The sequence below is a fragment of the Muscardinus avellanarius genome, assembly GCF_963383645.1.
Source record: "Muscardinus avellanarius genome assembly, chromosome: 13".
NCBI lineage: Eukaryota > Metazoa > Chordata > Mammalia > Rodentia > Gliridae > Muscardinus > Muscardinus avellanarius.
Genome location: NC_137799.1, coordinates 71,910,350 through 71,934,039, shown reverse-complemented (window position 1 = coordinate 71,934,039; position 23,690 = coordinate 71,910,350). Strand labels below are relative to the sequence as shown.

At 37.7% G+C, this 23,690-nt stretch overlaps 1 pseudogene across 1 annotated transcript; it reads left to right on the top strand.

Moving 5' to 3' along the window:
• Positions 1 to 4,211: 4,211 nt before the first annotated feature.
• LOC308272567 (PC4 and SFRS1-interacting protein-like) lies at positions 4,212 to 5,319 on the top strand (annotated as a pseudogene). The gene is made up of 2 exons: positions 4,212 to 5,206; positions 5,241 to 5,319. The product of its transcript is annotated as a PC4 and SFRS1-interacting protein-like (transcript).
• Positions 5,320 to 23,690: the final 18,371 nt, after the last annotated feature.

Here is a 23,690-nt window from a genome sequence, read left to right as displayed (position 1 = left end):
GGAAATTTATATTTGAACATGTAGACAAATCAACAAATTAACAGAAATAAACAATAATCAAATTTAGATAAAATGGGAAAATAAGAAAAAATACAACTCACCAAAACAAGAATACATGAAAAATTCTAGAAGAATAAAGAAAAAAAGTATTAGTAATTAAAAACTCTCATGCAAAGAAAATGCCAGGCTCAAATGACTTCTCTGATAAGTTTTACTAGTTACTTGAGGGAAAACAACACCAATTTTACATAGTCACTTCTAATGAGTTAGAAAAAGAAGGAAAATGGCCCTGTTCTTAAATAAAAATCCAACAAATTGTATATCAGTTCAGTTAAAAATTTCAAATTGAGCCCAGCATGGTAATGCACAGTTGCAATCCCAGAATTTAGTGTGCCTCACTAAGTGTCTCAGCTACTTGGTGAGGCACTCTGCAAATTAGTGAGACTCTGTTTCCAAATAAAGAATAAAAAATAGATCTGGGGTATAGCTTGGAGGTAGAATGTCCCTGGGTTCCATAATACCCAGTACTGCAAAAAAAAAAAAAAAATCAAATGTATTTTTTAATTTCATTTTTTTCTAAAAAACATTTTATAAGATCTAGTATATTTCAAATATTTAAAGTTTTTTTTTTTTAGTTCTGATTCATTGAATTATTAACAGTTCTTTTTTCTCGAGTCAGCTGATGATAGAGTAGGAACCTAGAATTTCCCTCTCTACTTCCTTAAGCTTTTCATGGGACCATCTATAAAATAATTTGCTGATATATTAATGTTACCATTTAAGGTGCAGCTTTCAATTTCAGTAAGTGAACAAGAGACTGAAAATAAATGCATCTTTCTGTCTCTAGGTTTGCAGTCATTCATAATAATTAAGTTTATTTGCTTCTGGAATGAGACACCTTTTTGTTTAAAAAAATTAACATTAGAAACATTTCTTCATCAATAACCTATATAAAGGATAGGGGAAGATGGTGACTGAATAAAACAGCTTCTAAGAGTACTGCTGACACTTGATCTCCATAGCGTCAAAAATAACACCTTACAGAGACAGGTAATGCTATCAATAGAGAAATAAAAGCTATAAATACAAGAGACAGAAAAGAAAAGACTAGAACAACAAGAGAAGCAGAAAAAAAACTGGTCTGCTGCGATGGTGGCTGCCGTGCCAATGCCAGTGTACCTCACAGAACCAGACTCCAGGGAGGAAAAGCAAAGGAGCTGAAGTGAACAGTTGCAGTCCAGTCAGATGTAATCCAGCAGATCTTTCAGTGAGAAGACAAGCTAAAAATTTCACCAGCCAAGCCCATCACAGTCTCTAGAGATTCAGAGCAGAGCTCAAAACCAGATGGAGATACGCTAGCCTCATGGCCTCATGGCCGAGGGTGTGGCAGTGATGTCATACTGCCATCAGCAGCGGCATGCCTGCGAGAGCTCCAGCAAAAGCTCCAGCCCAGTGTCACTAAAATTGTAAGTGAAATTGCAGTCCCCCCAGGAGAAATCCCAGGATTGCACCAGATTTGATAAACTCCCTGATTCTGAGAACTAGTGGTTCAACACAGTGTAGGAGTAGGGGTGACAGAAATTAATACACCCTAGTTGCAGTTCCCTGAAGGAAAGCCCCCAGCACGGCACCCTCAGAGTTTGGTGCAGCTGCGACTAACTACCTGGATCTGAGACTTTACAATACAGTTCAGGGAAGGAGCGGTGGCAGTGGAGATTATCCCCCCACCCCCCACCCCAGAGATCCAGAGCACAATAAGTGAAGTCGTGGTGAACTGGAGAAGAACCCAGAGAAGGTGGGAGTGGGATCTGCTGTTGATCATATCAGAAGCTCGGACAGACTCAGGCTCAGATCAGTGAAAGTGTGGGGGGAATCTTATGCTTAATTCTAAACCCAATGAGTAGGATTTCCAGGAACACCACAGACATCCCAATTGTGGTGAACAGGGAGAAGTCAAACTAGTCCAGTCCTATCTGTGTAGAACCGAGACTCCTAGAATGAGTTTGGTCTCAGAGGCATACGCTACAAACAGAGGCAGGGAGAGACCTAGACTCCAAATCTGTGCAAAGTGTGGAGGGTGACCTTCACTCATATTAAATCTAACCCTATTGATTTCGAACATCTGCATAGACTGAGAAGACTCAGAGAACCAGATTCACAGAGGAAAAGGTGCTGGTAGCACTCAGTATCTACACAGAGAGAGACTGCTGAATTTACTTATAGAGTCACATCAATTTTGAGATAGTTTTTTTTTTTTGTGTGTGTATACCTGATTGCTTTTTTTTTTTTGAGAGGGTTCGTGGTTTTTTGTTTTGTTTTGTTTGTATGATTTTTGTCTTGCTTTGTTTTTGTTTTTTAACCCTCATACCAAATCCTCTTCCAAGCTTCTTCCCTTGTAGAAATCTCCTCTCTTCTCTCTATTCCTCTTCTATCTTTTCTCTTCTTTTTTTTTTATCACTCCCTAGTCCTTATTAAATCCAATTCATATCACTATACCAGAAACTATATATTGGTTACTAGAATTCTACTCCATTGGTACTATCTCTAATCTATAGTATATACTACCTTAGCAAACTCATATACTCATACTATTCGACTCTGAGACCTTTCATATTTTTCTCAGCTGCTCATGGACCCTTCTCCAAAGTCAATCATATCCTGGGCCACATAAAGAACACTAGCAAATTCAAAAAATGTGACATACTTCCTTGTGTCTTTTCAGACCATAATGGAATGAAATTAGAAATCAACTATAAAAAGACCCAGAGAAACCACATGAACATATGGAGGCTGAACACCACACTTCTGAATGAAGAATGGGTCATAGAAGACACAAGCGGTGAAATCAAGAAATTTCTAGAAACAAATGAAAATAAAGATACAACATATCAAAACCTCTGGGACACTTTAAAGGCAGTATTAAGAGGAAAATTTATAGTACTGAGTGCTCACATAAGAAAACCAGAAAACCATCAAATAAGTAACCTAATGACATACCTCTAAGCCCTTGAAAAACAGGAACAATCTAACCCCAAAGCCAGTAGAAGACAGGAAATTTTAAAATCAGAGCAAATTACCAAAATAGAGAATAAAAAAAAAATACAGAAAATCAACAAAACCCCCAAACTGGTTTCTTGAAAAAATTAACAAGATAGATAAACCACTAGCCAACCTAACTAAAAAATAGAAAGAATCAACCCAAATTCTAAGATAAGAGATGAAAAAGGAGACATTACTACTGACAGTATAGAAATACAGAGGATTAACAGAAACTACTTTGAAAAACTATACTCCAACAAAATGGAAAATCTGGAAGAAATTGACAACTTCCTAGATAAATGCAGCCTTCCTAAACTGAGTCAAGAAGATATAAAAAATTTAAAACAACTAATAGAACCAAAGAGATTGAAACAGCAATAAAGAGCTTACCATTAAAGAAAAGCCCAGGACCAGTGAATTCTATAAAACTTTTATAGAAGAAATAATCCCAATACTCCTCAATCTATTTTGTGAAATAGAAAAAAATCAGGATTCTCCCAAATACATTATATGAAGCCAATATCACATTCATACCAAAACCAAATAAAGACAGTTCAAGGAAGGAGACCTACAGGCCTATATCTCTGATGAATTTGGATGCAAAACTGCTAAACAAAATACTAGCAACACGCATTCAAAAACACAAAGATAATCATACATCATGACCAGGTAGGCTTCATCCCAGGGATGCAAGGCTGGTCCAACATATGAAAATCAATCCATGTACTTCATCATATAAACAGATCCAAAGACAAAAATCACATGATCATTTTATTAGATGCTGAAAAAGCATTTGATAAAATTCAACATTTATGATAAAAGCACTGTAGATAATCAGAATAGAAGGAACATATCTCAACATCATAAAGGCAATCTACAATAAGTCCACAGCCAACATTATATTAAATGGGGAAAAAGCCTCAAGAATTTCCCCTAAAAACAGGAACAAGGCAGTGTTTGCGATTCAGAGCTGTTGGGACGCCTCTGTAGCAGCGGGTGGCGCAGGTGGCCAGCGTGGATGAGGATGGAGACGGCTGTCCCTCCAGTGTAGTCTCAGCTGCCCCGGCAGGTGCCCCCCACTCTGGAGGCCACCCCGGCAGCCGCCTCTACGCAGCCCTTGCCCACCGGCATCTCCTCCTCTGGCTCTGGGACTCCCGGCTTTGACCTGAAACATGACTCGAGATTTCAAACCTGGAGACCTCATCTTCGCCAACATGAAAGGGTACCCTCATTGGCCAGCTCATGTAGATGAAGTTCCTGATGGAGCTCTAAAGCTACCCACAAACAAACTACCCATTTTCTTTTTTGGAACTCATGAGACTGCCTTTTTAGGACCAAAGGATATATTTCCGTACTCATAAAATAAGGAAAAGTATGTCAAACCAAATAAACGAAAAGGTTTTAATGAAGGCTTATGGGAGATAGATAACAATTCAAAAGTGAAATTTTCAAGCCAACAGGCATCAGCTAAACAATCAAATACATCATCTGATGTTGAAGTTGAAGAAAAAGAAACTAGTGTTTCAAAGGAAGATACTGATCAAGAAAAGTTCTGCAATGAGGATGTGACTAAAGCACTTGACATAACTACTCCAAAAACTGCCAGAAGAGGAAGAAAGAGAAAGTCAGAAAACAAAGTAGAAACTGAGGAGGCAGTGGTAGTGACAACAGCAACAGCATTTGTTAATCTTAAAGTGAGTCCTAAAAGAGGATGACCTGCAGCCACTGAAGTTAAGATTCCAAAACCAAAAGGAAGACCTAAAATGGTAAAACATCCCTGTCCTTCAGAGAGTGACATGATTATTGAAAAAGACAAAAGTAAGAAAAAGGGGCAAGAGGAAAGGAAACCTAAAAAGCAGTTTAAAAAGGATGAGTAGGGCCAGAAAGAAGAAGACAAACCCAGAAAAGAGCCAGACAAAAAAGAGGGAAAGAAAGAAGCTGAATCAAAAAGGAAGAATATAGCTAAACCAGGGGTTACATCAACCTCTGATTCTGAAGAAGAAGGAGATGATCAAGAAGGTGAAAAGAAGAGAAAGGGTGGAAGAAACTTTCCGACTGCTCACAGGAAAAATATGCTGAAAGGCCAGCATGAGAAAGAAGCAGCAGATTGAAATCGCAAGCAAGAGGAGCAGATGGAAACTGAGCACCAAACAACATGTAATCTACAGTAATAAAAAATATATCTCATTTTGGGCTTAAAGCATTAATCCAATTACTGAAAAGAGAATACAAGTGGAACAAACAAGAGATGAAGATCTTGAGACAGACTCATTGGACTGAATTACCCCTACCCCCCTTGATGGAAGAATATTCCAGATTCTAAATTGAGGATGTCATTATTAATGGCATTATTATTGTGTTATGATTGTTAACAAAATTTCCTGTAAGGTACACACTACTTACTAAAGTTGGCCATCATTCCTGTTAAGTTTTTTTTAACCAAGCTTAAAAATTAAGCTTTGTGTTTGAAAGTTATAACAAACCTAAATGAAGATGGTGGTTGTACATTATTTTATTTAGAAAATATAAAATTCATTTTGTTTGAAGCTTAGGTATTAACTGGAATAGCTACTAAACTCCTAAGAATGGGGCATTTGGACCCTTCCCTTGACATTCCTCTGTTGTTAAATTCTTTAGAATCTTAATAATTGTTTTTTTAAATCCTGATACAGTAGTAGACTTGTTAAGAAAAAATGAAACTGTAGCCAAAATTTTATTTTTTTTATTTATTTTTATTTTTTATTTTTTATGTTTTTTATTTTTTATTTATTTCTTATTTTTTATTTTTTTAATTTTTTATTGGTGCACTGTATTCATACATCATAGTAGGATACATACTTTTGTAGACATACTTGCACACTTTTCCCAGTCAGCTCCCACCCAATCCCCACCCCATTCTCTCCCTATCCCTCCCTCCCATGCTTGGCTTAGTAGTTGACATCTAGTATTATGGCAATTTATCTAAAATTAAAAATGGTAATCTCACATAACAGTTTCATTTGTCAGATACCAAGCTTTTGATGACTTAAAGATGACATTTCAATATTTCTTTTTGCTTTCTTTCTTACCAGAGAATATTTTTTTTCTATTTTTTAGGTGAAACTATCATATATTTATATATTTATTTTTCAGAAAAAAATCTATCCTAATATGGAATATGGACTCTAGGTACCCAAAACGATCTTGAAAAAGAACAAAGCTAGAAGATATATATTTTCTGATTTCAAACCATATAAAGCTACAATAATTGAAACAGTGTAGTACTGTTCTAAAGGCAGATATATAAACCATTGGAGTTAAATAAAAGTCTAGAGCTAAATTCTTCCCTATATTGTCAAGTTATTTTTGACAAGGTTTCCACGAACATTTGGTGGTGGAAATATTAATCTTTTAACTAAATATTGTTAAAAAATAATAATTACATGGAAAAGAATAAAATTGGACCCTTACCTAATCCCATATACAAATATTAACTCAAAATAGATAAAAGACCTAAATATAAATCTTAAGACTATAAACTTTTAGGAGAAAATCTGGGTCATTAAACCTCACAACATTGATTTCTTGGTTATGATTTCAATGGCACAGGCAACAGAAGAGTATACAAACTCCCTAAAAAATAAAAAAAAATATTGTATATCCAAAGACAATGTAAACAGAGTTAACAGTTACTAATAGAATGGGATAAAATATTTCCAATTGCTATATCTGAAGGTATATTAATATTCCAACTAGAAATCCTAAAAATTAACAACAATAAAGGCAAACAATACCCTTTAGAGATAGGTAAAAGACTAACATAAATAATGAATCTCCACAGATAACCAATCTTAGTTGTCTGTTGGATGGAAAATCTTGTTTCTCTGGTTCTGGTGTGTGTTACCTATTTCTTCTTTGTAGTTAATCTCTTTGAGTATTTTCTCTAGCGCTGGTTTTGAAGACATAAATTCCTTCAGTTTCTGTTTGTCATGGAAGCTTCTTATTTCTCCATCTAATTTGATAGAAAGTTTTGCTGGGTAGGAAATTTTTGGCTGGAAGTTGTTTTCTTTCAGAATTGGGAATATGTTACTCCAAGCCCTTCTGGCTCTCATAACTTGGTTTGGGAAGTCTGGAGTGATTCTAATTGGTTTGCCTCTGAATGTCACTTGGCCCTTTGTTTTTGTTGCCTTTAAGATTTTCTGCTTGGCTTCCACATTGGTCATTTTGACAATTATGTGGCGTGGGGATTCTCTTCTCCGATCCTGTCTAAAGGGAGTTCTATAAGTTTCCTGGACCTGTGTATCGGCCTCTTGCTCGATGTCTGGAAAATTTTCTGCTATTACTTCCTTGAAGAGATTGTTGATCCCTTTGGTTTCACTTTCTTTTCCCTCCTCTATTCCAATTATTCTTAGGTTAGCTCTCTTAAAATGGGCCCATATTTCTTCAATGTCAGATTCCTGCTGTCGGATATTTTTTTCTAGATTAGAAACTATGCGTTCATTTTTGGATTGCTCATCTTCTAAGAGTGAGATTCTGTTCTCCATGTGTTCTAATCCGTTGTTTGTGCTTTGAATTGAGGCCTTTACTTCATTAATTGCATCCTTTATCTCTTTTTGGCTCTCTCTGAGTTCTTTTTGAAGCACCTCTATTATTTCTACAGTTATTTTCCTGATTTGATCTTCTAGAAATCTCTGATTTTCTGTTTTATCGGGTTCTGATGTTGTGGGGTTGTGTGCATTCATTGCTCCAGTATTATTCCTCTTTCCCATGATTTCGGAAGTTTGTGCCTTCTCTGGGTTCTTCCCTTGGGTCACTATGACTTCACTTAAGGTGTTCTGGATCTCGAGTCAGTAGTATCTCAGACCCCACTACTCCTTTACTGGGTTTTATCATAGAGTCTCTGACCCAGAGAGTCGATAGAGGCTGCTTTAGACTGTGGGGGGTGCCAGGTTGGGTGTTGTCCTATGGTGTGATATCTCTGCCACCGCCCCTCCCCCACTGGGTCAAGTCCCAGGGAGTACAGTACTGGGGTTTCTCCTCTGTGGCCCGCAATTTGACTCACTGTTCTTGAGTGCACAGATGTAGCTGTACTGGCCTCGCTGAATTTGCTGCTGCTGCCGCCGGTGGCAATATGGCGCCGCTGCTACACTCTCGGCTATGGGGCTGGCGTTTTCTTCTTGGTTTTGATTTCGACTCTGAATCCCTGCAGCGTGTGCTGAGCTCAGCCACTGGGAGCTTTAGATGCTCTCTGCTTGGAGAAATCCTGCCTGGCTGTTCCGCAGTGGCTCACCTCGGCTTGCTGTAGCCATCCCGTGAATTCGCCGGTGCCGCCGGCAGTATGGCGCTGCAGCCGCGTCTGCTGCGTCCTTGGGCGCGAGGCCGGTTATCTCCTCTGTGGCTCTGTTCTCAGTCCGCTTTCTCTCTGGAGCCTGGTGATTTTTGGTTTCACTGGTGATGGTGTTTTCTGGCTATGAAAGGCGCTGATTTTGTGGTAATGGAGATTTGTTGTTAGTGGGGCTCTTAAGCCCCGCTTTTCTCGGTCACCATCTTCCCGGAAGTCCGCCAAAATTTTAAAATAAAGTTTAAAAAAAACAGGAACAAGACAAGGATGTCAATTATCACCACTTCTCTTCAGTATAGTTCTTGAGACCCTACCCAGAACAATAAGGCAAGAAAGAAAATCAGAGGAGTAGATATAGGGAAAGAAGAACTCAAAATTTCCCTATTTGCAGATGACATGATACTATACCTAGAAGACCCAACAAACTCAACCAAAAGACTTATAGAACTGATCAACAAATTCAGCAAAGTATATGGATACAAAATCCATCTTAAAATTATCAGAAGCTATTCTGTACACCAACCATAAATCCATTGATAAAGATATTCAGAAAACACTTCCACTCAGAATCTCCCACAAAAAAAATAACATACTTAGGAGTAAACTTAACCAAGGTGCTAAAAGATCTCTACAAAGAAAATGATAAAACATTGAAAAAAGAAATCAAAGAAAATCTTGGAAGATGGAAAGATCTACCATGCTCATGGATAGGCAAAATAAATATCATTAAAATGGCTATCCTTCCAAAAGTGATCTCCAGATTCAATGCAATGCCCATTCAATTACCAAGATCATTCCTCACAGACAAAAATCAGTCTTTAAATTCATTTGGAACAACAAAAAGCTCAGAATAGCCAAAGTAGTTATCAGCAACAAAAATCATGCAGGAAAATTACAATACCTGACTTTAAATTACACAACAAAACCATTGTAATAAAAACAGCATGGTACTGGCACAAAAACAGATACATAGACCAATGGAGCAGAATAAATGACCCAGAAACAAATCCACACACAGCCAATTGATTTTTGACAAAGGAGCCCAAAATTCAAAAGATAGCCTGTTCAACAAATGGTGTTGGGCAAAAGTGGTTAACCATATGCAGAAAATTGGAAATTAATCCCACTTTCTCACCCTGCACAAGAGTTAATACAAGATGGATCAAAGACTTGGGAATTAGACTAGAGACCTTTAGGCTCCTTGAAGAGGGCATAGGTCCAACACTGCAACACAAAGGCACAGATAAACACTTTCTCAACAAGACCCCAAAGGCACAACAAACTAAAAGGCATATCAGTATGTAGGACTGCATGAAACTGAAGAGCTTCTGTACAGCAAAGGAAACTGTCAAGAACCTCAATTGAGAGCCAACAGAATGGGAGAAGATTTTCATCACCTACTCCCCTGATAGAGGACTAATATCTAGAATATACAGATAACTCAAGAAACTCAACACTAAGAAAACAAAGCATCCAATAACAAAATGGGCAAGCGAACTAAATAGACACTTCACAAAAGAAGAAATTCAAATGGCCAATAAATGCATGAAAAAATGCTCAACATCATTGGCAATCAGAGAGATGTAAATCAAAACTACTCTGAGATTTCACCTTACCCCAACTAGAATGTCAACCATTCAAAACACAAACAACAACAAATGCTGGCGAGGATGTGGAGAAGTGGGAACTCTAAAACATTGTTAGTGGGATTGCAAATTATTGCAACCAACTTTGGAAAACAGTATGGAGAATCCTCAAAAGAATGGGAACAAATCTACCATTTGATCCAGCAATACCACTTCTGGGTATCTACCCAAAAGAAAAGAAACCAAACTATCAAACTAATGCATGTGTATCTATGTTCATAGCTGCACAATTCACCATAGCCAAACTATGGAACCACCACTATGTCCATCAACAGATGAATGGATTGCAAAACTGTGGGATATGCACAAAATGGAATTTTACTCAGCCATAAAAAACCCACAATTGCATCATTTACAGGGAAATGGATGAAACTGGAGGACATTATGCTAAGTGAGATCAGTCAGTCACAAAAAGTAAGAAATCAGATGCTTTCCCTAATATGTGAAAGCTAAGGAGAAATGGGTCATAGGAGGAACTCCAGGTGAAAAAGGAGATCCTATAGAGGAGCAAATAAGGCAACCTAACTGTTGGGATGGGAGGAGGGGAGAGGGAAACTCTTTAAAGCGCACGATGTACTAATTCATATCATAGTCAACCACTAAGCCAAGCATGAGAGGGAGGGAGGGGGAGGGAGTGGGGTGGGGTGCCTGGGTGATGTGTGCATTTAAGTCTACATAATTTTTTTGCTTCATCATGATGTATAAATACAATGTAGCAATAAAATAAAAAAAGAAAAAATAACCTGTATAAAATTGTGAAGGTTCTGTCTTTGAGCAAAGTTGAAAATGTCCTCGATGCATTAATTTATTATTATTATTATTATTATTATTATTTTTAATTGGTGCATTGTAGTCATATATCTTAATGGGGTACAAGATGGTAGAGGCATACATGCACACATCACTCGTTAATTTTATGACTGCGTCTAAGATATAAAAATGAGCAGTATGACTTTACAGTTCATCCACACAAGTACCCACTTAATTTGTGTTTCCAATTTGTATAACATAAACTTGAACACCCTATTGTATTTACTTTAGTAAAAGATGGTGGTGAGATACTTTAATATAAAAGAGACTATTCTTTTTTAGAAATTCTCTTTTCGGGTATCTACTGAAAATGAATAAAGTTGTTTGGGTAGAACAATAACCAAATTTTATATTAAAATGCAGGTTAAAAGGAAATATTAATCCGGGCATGGTGGCGCACGCTTATAATCCCAGCACTCGGGAGGCTGAGACCAGAGGATCGCGGTTCGCAGACAGCCTCAGCTAGTTAGTGAGGCTCTCTGCAGCTCAGTGAGACCCAGTTTCAAATTAAAGAATAAAAAATAGGGTCAGGGCTGTAGCTCAGAGGTCGAATGCCCCTGGGTTTTCATCCCCAGACCTGTAACAACAAAAAAGGAATAATTAGATGTTAGATAAAACATCAGTTGGTTCATTTTTTCCCAAACATAACAGTTTTTAAAAAAAAGTTGTCAGGGAAAGCATCTGATTTCTTATTTTTAGTTACTGAGTAATCTTGTTTAGCATAATGTCCTCCTGTTCCATCCATTTCCCTGTAAATGCTGCAATTGTGTTTTTTTATGGCTGAGTAAAATTCCATAGTGTAAACATCCCACAGTTTTGTAATCCATTCATCTGTTGAGGGACATCTTGGCTGGTTCCATTGTTTGGCTATGGTGAATTATGCAGCTATGAACATAGATACGTATGCATTATGAAAGCTAAGGAGAAATATAGGAGGAACTGTAGGTGAAAAAGGAAATCCTATAGAGTAGCAAATAAGGCAACCTAATTGAGGGGATGGGAGGGGGGAAGAAGGAAACTCTCTAAAGCACATGATGTACGTAAACAAACATATAGATGTCAGCCACTAAGCAGGGTCTCACTAAGTTGCTGAGAGCCTCACTAAGTAGCTGAGGTTGGCTTCAAACCCGTGGGATCCTCCTGTCTCAGCCTCCCAAGCGCAGGGATTACAAACGTGTGTCACCAGGCCCGGCTTAGAAGATACCCAACTTATGTGGGCTTTTTGGCAGCATACATTTAAAAGCCCATGTTCCTGAGAATGTTTTATTGTAGTAACATATGAACAACAATTTGACTGTTAAAGTTATCCTTTTAAAAATACTTTTAAAATGCTTCCGTATTGATTTCTTGTTAGGATTAGTGTTAAGAGGTATAAGTAAAATATGATTCTTGTTTTCTTTGAGTGATCTACTAGAGGATTTTAGCATTTTGGTTTGTCTTTGATAATCTTAAATTTCACCTCAAGACAGAGCTTTTCTTTTTAAGTTTTGCTTGGTATTCTAGTAGCCTTTTTATTTTTCAAGCCCTTTGTGATGTTGTAATTCCAGGAAATTATCTCCATTATTTCTTGGAATATTCTCTGCTTATTATTTTGGTTGTTTTCTTTCTGGGGTTTCAGTGATCCATATGCACGCAGTTTTCCCTCTTTCCACATCTTTAAGATGTCTTTTAAGTCTATATCTTTTCTCTTTCCTCCTACCTCCTGAGAGATGTGCTTGGTTTGTAAGTTACAGATTTGCTCAGCAGCTGTACCTGTGAGCTCATCTTTCCCTGGAGGTATAAGATATTTTGTCTAATTATATGTCTGATAATGTGTATTGAGAAAGAGTTAAGGCAAAGAAAGAGGGTGAATTTCAGGGCAGAGAGTGTGAGCATGATAGAACAGCTACTTTATACCCTGTTTGGCCCTTCTCCCATCAGGCGCCCCCTAAAGCCAAGGTTTCACTCTGACCCCCGTAGGGAGATAGCTCTTGGAGGAGGCAGCTTCTCCAGCTATAATTCACAGCCACAGGCAACTGCAAAGGCTGCGCTTTTCTTCACTCTCTCGGGTCACCATGCTTACCAGAGGTCGTTCCTTTAAAGACACTCCAATAGCAAACAACTAAAGCCATCAAAATGAAACAGAAAACACACGAAAAGATATCATACGACTCAAAACTTTCAAAACGAAAAAAAAAAAAAAATTCAGCATGAACTCTCATGAGATCTTCCAATCCCACTACAACATGGGGATCCTTTTACCATAACCAGAGTAAGTAGAAGTTTGTGTTTGGTGCAGTAAAAAAATTGTTCAAGAATAGTACATCCTTGAGTTTATATTTTTTCAGTATGGTTCCAAGATCTGCAGCAGTGCAGTTTGCAGCACTGGGTATGTGTTTAAGTTACCAGTGAATGTGGCTTTTTTGGGTGAGTTAGTTTTCCTATTTAGTAGAAAACAGATATGTTCTAAACTGGTTAGTCCAGTACTTCTTATCACTTCAACCCATGAAACAAAACCAAAATAACTCCCCTCTCCAAACCCTAGGACTACTAGAATGATAGGAATTTTAGGATTTTTATAAAAGTTCTGTTTCCAACTGGATTTTCTACATTTGGAGGTCATACAAATAATGAAGTAGTAGCCATTATCTTACTTGAGGGCCACAAAATCCAACCCAATCAAACTACAACAACAGAAAAAAGACCAAGCACCAAGCAAAGTTCTAGGAACAGCTTGTGTAGTGGTATGTCTGAGACCATATGCAGAGCTCTCTTTTTCAAGGGTTAGACCACAAATAAATTTCCTGAGGCCTGTGAGCAAGGTCCCAGTTATCAAATTGCAAGTCTTGGTTGTGAGCATCCATTCTGCATCTTGTCAGGAGGAGATCTGCGATAGAACAGGGCACACATTTTCTCCTCTCCGTGCTTGCTGTCCTGTGTGCAACTGTGATTTGACCTGTATCCTATATCGTCCTCCTACTCGTCTACGCAGGAGTTGCAGGGGAGGAGTGAGGATAGATTAACCAGCCTTTCCGGGGCCGGTGTAGCAGAGTGGAAGGAATTGTTATTTGACTAAAGCTATTATTTCCTTTTCCTTAAGACATTCCTGAGACTTCTAGGAAAGTTAGAAGGCCCAAAGCCTTCAGAAAAATGACTGTAGTGTCACTTTATGGAAGTCAGATACTCTTTTTGTGCTGGGGATAGCAAACTATAAGTATTTTTAGCTTTGTGGGCTACCTGGTCTCTGTCACAACTATCCAACTCTCTCATGGTAGCAAAAGCAGCCACGGACAGTATGTAAGCAAGTGGATGCAGCTGTATTTCAGTAAGGCTTTATCTATAAAATAGGCACCAGGGCTAAATTTGGCGTGGATCATCATCTGCCTACTTGTTTTATTCATGAGATCCTTGGAGCAGGCCATAGGTAGTTCCTGTCTATAGTAATGTTTTAGAATCCAGTTAGAAAATAAAGATGAATATTTTATTTTGAACAAACCATATGTGGAAATAGTCATCTGTGGGAGTTGTTCTCCAGATGGAACTCAACTTTGGGTGATTCAGTGGCCTTTCTCTAACTTAGGCAAATCCAGTATTCTGGTTGAAAATAAAGATGTTTAAAAGTTTTTCTGGATACCCAAAAGTTTTATTGGAAAGACAATAAAGACAGATGATGAGTCAACTGTCAATGAATATGAGAGTTGTAGATGAAACTTCACATATACTAAAACTGGCATGATACGAAGAAGATTAGCATGGTCCAGCCATGCATGAGAAATAGGAAAGAGAAAACTGGGACACAGGAAGGAGGGAAGTTGTTTGGTCTCTTGTGCCTGGACTTTGCTAAATGGGGTCTTATGGAACCAATAGTGGTTTCACATACAGTCATTTGGTTTGGGAACTATCCCAGTTACTCTGATCCTATGTGCACACAGGTGCCCATGGCAACTCCTAGGGAGGAAGGCTAAGCTAAGAACTAGTCACTTTGAAAGACAGAGAGAAGGAGATGCTGAGAAAGATAGATCTGGGGAACGAACCTCCAGGAAGGGGAGCTTGGGATGCCCCAGTGCTGTGAGTTTGGGGGTTGTGGGGTGCATGTGAGGGACTGTGACTCCTCTGCTGTCTCCTGAGATCATCCAGGCATCCTTACCCCACCGATGCCTCCCATGGAAAGGGAACTGTCAGTTTTTATTGATTTATTGGTAGGTCTTGTGTTGATTCATCTGATTGAAATCAGAAAGCTTTTTTTTTTTCTCCCTTAGGTGGCCTGGCAGCCTTTTATTTTAAAGTAGTAGATACTGCATGGCTAGAAGGTCATAAGCAGCTTGCCCAGCTTTTATATACAACATACAATTTGATCTTAAGGAGAGTAGAAAGCTTCCTTTTTGTTCCTGTGTTTCAATTATGCCCAGAGATTAACATTTAAGTAATTTAAAAGTAATATCTAGCTGGGCGTGGTGGCGCATGCCTGTAATCCCCACGCTTGGGAGGCGGAGACAGGAGGATCACACAGGTTTGAAGCCAGCTATGCTGGCTTAAGAGACTCTGTTTCCAAAAATAAAAAAGTATAAAATAGGTCTGGTAGTGTAGCCCAGAGGTAGAAGGGCTTCCAGGAACCCCAGTACCAAAAATAAAAAAAAGTAATATCTAACCAGGCATGGTGAGCAAGCCTGTAATCCTAGAACTTGGGAGGCTGAGACAGGAAAATTGCAGATTTGAAATGAGCCTCAGCAACTAAGAGAGGCTCTCAGCAACTTAGTGAGACCTTGTTTCCAAATAATAAAAGAATAGGTCTAGGGGTGTAGCTTGGAGATAGAATGTCCCTGGGCTCAATCTCTACCATCATGAAAAAAAAAAAGTACTATCTTGCTGAAAGGCCATATATAACTTTGTGTGTGTGTGTGTGTGTGTGTGTGTGTGTGTGTGTGTGTGACTGGTGATTGAACCCGGGAGTAATCTATCTCTGGGCTAAACTTCCAGCTTTATTTTTTTTTAATTTATTTTGGAATAGGGTTTTGCTAAATTGCTGAGACTGGCCTCAAACTTGTGATTTTCCTGTCTCAGCCTCCCAAGTACTGAGATGACAGGTATGCGTCACCATGTCTAGCTCTCTTCTTTTTCTATAATTTCAAAAACCTATAAATCAAAGTATGATATGGACATTTAATCTGTTTTATAGACAGATAATTTAAAAGATAGATTTCACATTGGTCCAGGGAGAAAATGTGAGAAGTGTATTTGTGGCTTTGAATGAGGAGGAAATGATTGTGGGTATGTGATGTGTGTAGAACTCAGACAGGCACCAGCACCAAGAAAGGGAATCCCATTTTTAATTTGTGTGTACACCACTAAGAAATGTTCTTCTCTATAAATGAATAAATAACTAAATAAATAAATAAATAAATGGTTCAGAGAGTCATAATTTTCTTTTGCTATTAGAAAGAAACAAAGGAGCATTATTTTACATAATAGCCAAGAGTTAGGCAGGTGGGATGGGTGGGCTAGGGTGGTGGGCAGTTTTAAACCATGTGGTCATCCAGGTTTCCTCTGTGCTGTTGTTCCATCCTGTGGTGTAATTCTTATCTGCTTAGTGTGTGTCCCTGTGTATGCATGCACTCACATGCATGTATACATCACCGTTAGAATATACATGTTCCGGCTGGGATGTAGCACAGTAATTGAGTGCTTGCCTATAGCATGCTTTAGGTTCAATCCCTGGTCCTGCCCCCCCCACCCCCAAAAGAAAATCCATGGAACTTTATGAAGTTATCTTAATTTTAAGTGGAAGGAAAATGCAGGCAATAAACATTCTTTCCCAATACGTTTTCCAGCCACAAAGCTGTCCACTACAGCCTCCTGTTGTTCGTTAAGGAGTGAGTTCTTTGCAGGGCCCTTCACTCCAAGTCCTTACTTCTTCCCATTGAACTGCAAAGCTGGCCTTAAGGAAGGTGTGTTCCAAGTGGCTCAGTAATGAGCCCCTGGTGAGGGGCAAGCACTGGAAGTTGCTCTGAATAATGAGAAAACCAAACAGGATGAGAGGAACGGTGACAACAGAAAGCTTTGTCTTGGGTAAATTAGGTTTGTCCAGAAGCAACAGAAGCTTGGGTAAACTCAGGGTGAAACACCATCCTCAGGCTCATGTTAACCTTCAAAAGCAATTGAAAAAGCTCGACAGTAACTGAGACTGCTCTCTAATCGGGAATATCCCTCCCAGGTAATGTCTCCCTTCATAACACGTTGCTATTTCTCCTGCAGACCCCGAGTCCTCTCTGCTGCTCATGTCTTCGTATAAACATTACACTTGAAAACTGACCGGCTTTGGATTTCATTCCACACTCAGGAGGCATAGCACTGTCACATTTTATGTGAAAGGATATAGTTTGCATAAGTCTTTTTGAGGATAAGCTTGAAGGAGAGGTGGTCTCTGGGTGCTCAGAATGACTTATTTTCTTTATAATAAGCTCTGAAAAGCACCTTCATTGGCTGACATTTCCTAGCTCCCCCCAACTCCCCAGTTCTAGGACTCTCCAGGCAAGAGGGAAGAAATGTGATCTTTAAAATCAGATTTGAGTTCTGCTTCCAGCAATGTCAAACACTAGCTATTTAATCACCAGAGACAACTAATTGTCCCCAAGAAATCATTTTCTCTTCCTGCTTTTGAAAATAGATCAGGAGAATGCTTCACTATCCAAGTTGAGGCTGTGTTTCCCAACCTCTCAATCTAGGTATGGACAGTGACTAATGGTTTGGGAATGTCAGAAGATATAACATGGGAAATGCCAGCAGCTCCTCCTTATAGAAAATTCAAGCCCTTTCTCACTTATCTTTACTTGTTCTTATAGTTTGAAACTGTGGTGTGGCACTGGGGAGCCACCTTCCACCCAGCCCATGAGAACAGCACTGTAGCAATTAGAAGAGCAACAGAATGGAAGGAACCTGGGTCCTGGCATGATGGCAGAGAAGGGAGCTGTTCAAGCTTGCATCCTACCTGCCCATCTCAGTATTGCAGTTTTGAGAAAAAAGAATTGTTTTTGAGTCATGTGTTATTATTTTTTTTGTTATAGAAATTTAGCATATGTCCCCCTATAACAAAGAAAACATAATATAGTGATACAAAAATAGCATAACTAAATTAAAATTAGTTCCTAATTAAAAAATAGACTTTGAGAAGGTTACTTGACCTCTTGCTTTCTCATTTTTTATCTGCAAAAGAAGAAAATATATGGCTCACCTTCTTTATAAAATTATTGTGATGATTATATAAAAGAGATGAATATTAATATATCTGTTGAATTTTTAAGTGTGTCCTGTATTTATATTATTTATGCACACATGCAAGTCTACTATGAAAGTATAGATATTTCAGGATAGACAAAAATGAAAGCCTGTAACCTATTTTAATTTTTTCTGTGTGATAACTGAGACTATTTTCAGTTTTCTTTGGAATGAAGAGGTTTCTGGGAGGTGGAACTTTCAATTTGAAAACTGACATAATCTCAAAAAAAAAAACCCCACAAAAAAACGAGGTTTAGTTGTTCACAGTAACTGGAGGCCCAGTATGTGAGACTTTCCGTTCTAAAAATAAGGCGTTCCAAGGGAAACTGGAAAAAGTTGATGACTCTAAATCAATGGATACCAACTGAAGAATTTCTTTGAAATAAGTAACAATTCTGAATTTGAAATAACATGTATCCAAATACTCTCCAGATCTGGGGAGATTTGACCCACTGATAAAACCTTAGAATTTATAGTTTCTTTTTGTTTGAGACAGTGTTGGAGACAAGAAATACCACAAACCTCTGCCATTACTAACTAGTTTGTAGATTGTTGTCATTGTTTTGCAGTAAGGAAATGAAGCAGTAAGCAAACCATGACACAGTCCCTGGCTTCTTTTGGGTAACTTTATGATCAAATATAATTGACTCCTAGGGATCCCACCTATGGCAATTCCACACATTAGAAAGAGTATTGAAACATTACTTCATTTCATATTGAAACATTCTATCCTTCATTCAGGAAGGATAGACCAGAATATAGTGACTCATCATTAAGTATTGAGCTTACTAGGCCACTTTGGTTCATGGATAATCTGTCTGAAATTAGATTTTGAATTTATTTACTAGTAAACTAACTCTGTTGAGTTTTGACTGAGTAAGAACTTAGAAGATAAAGTCTAGCTGAATTTACCTTGATAGGACTGTCTTCAGATGCTTCTCCTTTTTATCCACTTTTCTGGAGTATGAAGACAAAATATATTCTGGGTCAGGTCTGAGCTCATTCCTTCAGGTATGACTCAGTGTCTCCAGTGGTCACCACCTGAATATAAATGTGTGTGTCTTACATTCTGGAAGAAGAGCGCGTGGGGCAAGGAGGTTGGCCAGGACTGCCTATCTTCTGGAATCACTACTCATTTTTAATTCTGGAGCTTTTTTGTTTCCAGCATGTACCGGTGTTATTGTTAGAAGTACTAGAAGGAGATCTTTATCTTGAGTGAAATCATAGCGAATAGTTAACCCCATAGGCAGTAGTAACAAAGAATACTATAATCAGTGTCAAGTGGAGAGTCAGTATTATTTTAGGGCTGTGAAGGTCCTTCTTGGATTCCACTGAATGGGTTACCCTGAGGGTATGCTGTATCCTCCAATTTTCCAAAGTTTCATACTGGGACTAAAAGAAAGATATTTCTTAAATATACAAGGTATGATTTGCCAAGGATATATGAGCGTTGTAGGTAGGCAGTTGAATTCCTTCTGGGGAAGGAATCATCTAGCTCCTAAAAGTTGCATTTTTACTGCTAAAAGCTGTCCCTATATTATCAAACACACATCTTGGCTCTCCTTGCCAAAAAATCCATCTGATGAAGTGTTGCATGCTTTTACTATGTTTCTCTCTAGCATCACATTGTTATGGCTCTAGCTAGTGCTCTATATATGTGAGGTGAAGAACAGGTCCTTAAACTAACTTTTCGGGGTCAACAGTAAGGCTATTATTAGCTAGACAAACAGAATGTACTTTCTTTTTTTAAAGTTTTTTCTTATCATTGCATTGTAGTCATACATCTTAATGGGGTACAAGATGGTAGAGGCATACATGCACGCAACATTCATTTAGACCTTCTCCAGTTCCTACCTCATTCCCTCCTCCCTCCATTTTTCTCATGTTTGGCTTAGTGATTGACTTTGATATGTTTATTAATGTATATCATATGCATTAGGAAATTTCCCTCTTCCCCCTCCACTCCCCCTCAGTTAGGTTGCCTTATTTGCTCATCTATGGTTTCTCCTTCCTTTCTAGAGTTCTTCCTATGACCCCTTTTCTTATTAGCTTCTGCATAATAGGGAGAGCATTCAAATTTTTACTTTTTGTGACTGACTAATCTCACTTAACATAATGTTCTCCAGTTCCATTCAGTTCCCTTCAAATGACATAATTTTGTTCTTCTTTATGGCTGAGTTAAATTCCATTGTGTACGTATCCCATAGTTTCGTAATCCATTCATCTGTTGATGGACATCTTGGCTGGTTCCATAGTTGGCAATTGTGAATTGTGCAGCTATGAACGTAGATATGCATATATTAGTTTAGTAGTTTGGTTTCCATTCTTTTGGGTAGATATCCAGAAGTGGTATTGCTGGATCATATGCTAGGTTTGCTACCATTAATCTGAGGATCCTCTGTACTGTTTTCCAAAGTGGTTCCACTGATTTGCAATCCCGCCAACAGTGTATTAGAGTTCCCACTTCACATCCTGATCAGCATTTGTTGTTGTTTGCGTTTTGAATGATTGCCATTCCAGTTGGAGTTAGGTGAAATCTCAGGGTACTTTTTATATGCATCTCTCTGATTGCTAATGATATTGAACACTTTCCCATACATTTATTGGCCATTTGAATTTCTTCTTTTGTGAAGTGTCTATTTAGTTTCCTTACCCATTTTTTGATTGGGTTATTTGTTTTCTTAGTGCTGAGTTTGAGTTCTCTGTATAAATATTAGTCCTCTACTGAAGGAGTAGTTGGCAAAAATTTTCTCCTATTCTGTTGGCTCTTGCTTGAGGTTCTTGATAGTTTCCTTTACTGTACAGAAGCTCTTCAGTGTAATGCAATCCCACATATTGATTCACCTTTTAATTTCTTGTGCCTTTGAGGTCTTGTTGAGAAAGATTTTACCTGTGCCTGTGTGTTGAAGTTTTGGATCTATGCCCACTTCAAGGAGCTAAAAGGTCTCTGTTCTTTCCAAGTCTTTGAGCCATCTTGAATTGACTCTTGTGCAGGGTGAGAAAGTGGGATTTATTTCCATATTTTCTGCATACCAGTTTTGCCAACACCATTTGTTGAACAGGCTATCTTTGTTTTGGGCCCTATTGTCAAAAATAAATTGGCTGTAAGTGTGCAGTTTTGTTTCTGATTCTATTATCCTGTTCCATTGGTCTATGTGTCCATTTTTGTGTCAATACCATGCATTTTTACTACTATGGCATTGTAGTATAGTTTGAAGTCAGATATTGTGATGCCTCCTGCATATTTTTTGTTGCTGATTACTACTTTGGCTATTTTGCTTTTTATTGTTACAAATGAATTTACGAACTGATTTTTTAAATGTGAGAAATAACCTTGATAATTTAATGGATATTGCATTGAATCTGTAGATCACTTTTGGAAGAATGGCCATTTTGATGATATTTATTCTGCCTACCCAAGAATATGGAAGATATTTCCATCTCCTAAGGTCTTTTTTGATTTCTTTTTAAAATGTTTTACAATTTTTTGAAGATTTTTTTTTACCTCTTTGGATAGGTTTATTTCTACGTATTTTACTTTTTGTAAGATATTATGAGTAAAAGTATTTTCTGGATTTCTTTTTTAGTGGATTTATGGTTGACATACAGAAAAGCTTCTGATTTTTTAAGATTGATTTTGTATCCAGACACTTTGCTGAATTTGTTGATTAGTTCTATAAGCTTTTTGGTTGAGTTTGTTGGGTCTTCTAAATATAGTATCGTGTGATCTGCAAATAGGGATAGTTTTCATTCTTTTCCTATTTGTACTACTTTGACTTCCTTCTCTTGCTGGAGTCTCAAGTATTATACAGAAAAGAAGAGGTGATAATGGGTATCCTTGTCTTGTTCCTGTTTTCAGGGGAAATTCTTCCAGTTTTTCCCCACTTAATCTGATGTTGGTTGTGGCCCTATTGTATATTGCCTTTATGATTTTGAGGTGTGCTTCTTGTTTTCCAATTCCCTACAATGCTTTTAGCATGAATGGGTGTTGGATTTTGTCGAACGCTTTTTCAGTGTCTACTGAAGTGATCAAGTGATTTTTGTCTTTGGTTCTGTTTATGGGATGAATTACATTGATTTGAACTAGCCTTGCATCCCTGGGATGAAACTTTCTTGGTCATGGTGTATGATTTTCTTGATATGGGTTTAAATGCATGTTGCTAGTATTTTTTTTTTTTAGCAGTTTTGTGTCTAAGTTCATCAATGATATAGACCTATAATTTTGTTTTCTTGAGCTGTCTTTATTTGGTTTTGGCATTAATGTGATGCTGGCTTTGTAGAATATATTTGGGAGAATCTCTTTCCTTTCTATTTCAAATAATGGATTGAATAATATTGGGATTAGCTTCTCTATAAAGGTTTTGTAAAATTTACTTGGGAAACTGTATGGTCCTGGGCTTTTGTTTGATGGTAGGCTCTTTATTGCTGCCTCAATCTCTTTGATTAATATTGGTCAGTTTTTATTAAATTAAATTTGGCTCAATTTTGGAAGGTTGTGTCTAGAAAATTGTTAATTTCTTCTAAGTTTTCCATTTTGTTGTAATATAGTTTTTCAAAGTAGCTTCTAATAATCCTTTGGATTTTCATGCTGTTGGTGGTAATATCTCCTTTTTCACCTCGTATTTTAGTAATTTGGATTGATTTTCTTTTTCTTTTGATTTGGTTGGCTAGTGGTTTGTCCATTTTGTTTATTTTTTGAGAAGCCACCTTTTGATTTTGTTGATTTTCTGTATTGTTCTTTTATTCTCTACTTCATTGATTTCTGCTCTGATTTTTAATAATTTATTGTCTTCTATTGGCTTTGGGGTTAGGCAATTTCTGTTTTTAAAGGCTTTGATGTTATTTAGGTTATTTATTTGGGGATTTTCTGTTCTTTTTATGTAGGCACTCTGTGCTATGAATTTTCATCTTAATACAGCCTTTAAGATGTCCCAGAGTTCTTGATATGTCTTATCTCTATTTTCATTTATTTATAGGAATTTCTTAATTTCACCCCTTACTTCTTCTATGACACATTCCTCATTCAGCAGTTTGGTGTTCAGTCTCCGCATCTTTATGTGGTTACTCTGGGTCTTCTTAGAGTTGATTTCTAAGTTTCATTCCAATGTGGTTGGAAAAGATGCAGGGGAGTATGTCACATTTTTTGAGTTTGTTAGTGTTCACTTTGTGAGCCAGGATGTGGTCTGTTTTGGAGAAGGTTCCATAAGCAGCTGAAAAAAAAATGTGAACTCTGCTATAGTTAAGTGGAATAATCTGTATGTGTCTAATAAGTCTATTTGGTTTATGGTGTTCTCTAGGTCTGAGGTGTCTTTACTGAACTTTTTGTCTAGAAGAGCGATCTAGTGGTGTGAGAGGAGTGCTGAAGTCTTCTAGTATTATTGTATTGGGATCTATGTGTGGCTTAATGTCACAATAAATTTGTTTTAGAAAATTGGCTGCACCTATGTTTGGGGCATAAATCTTGACCATTGTTATTTCTTCTTGCTAAATTGTTCCTTTTACCAGTAAGAAATGAGCTGCTTTGTCTCTTCTGATAAGCTTAGGCTTGAAGTTTGATTTGTTTGATATCATAGTCGCTGCTCTGCTTGTCGTCTTAGAGTTCTTTTGGCATAAATTACCTTGCT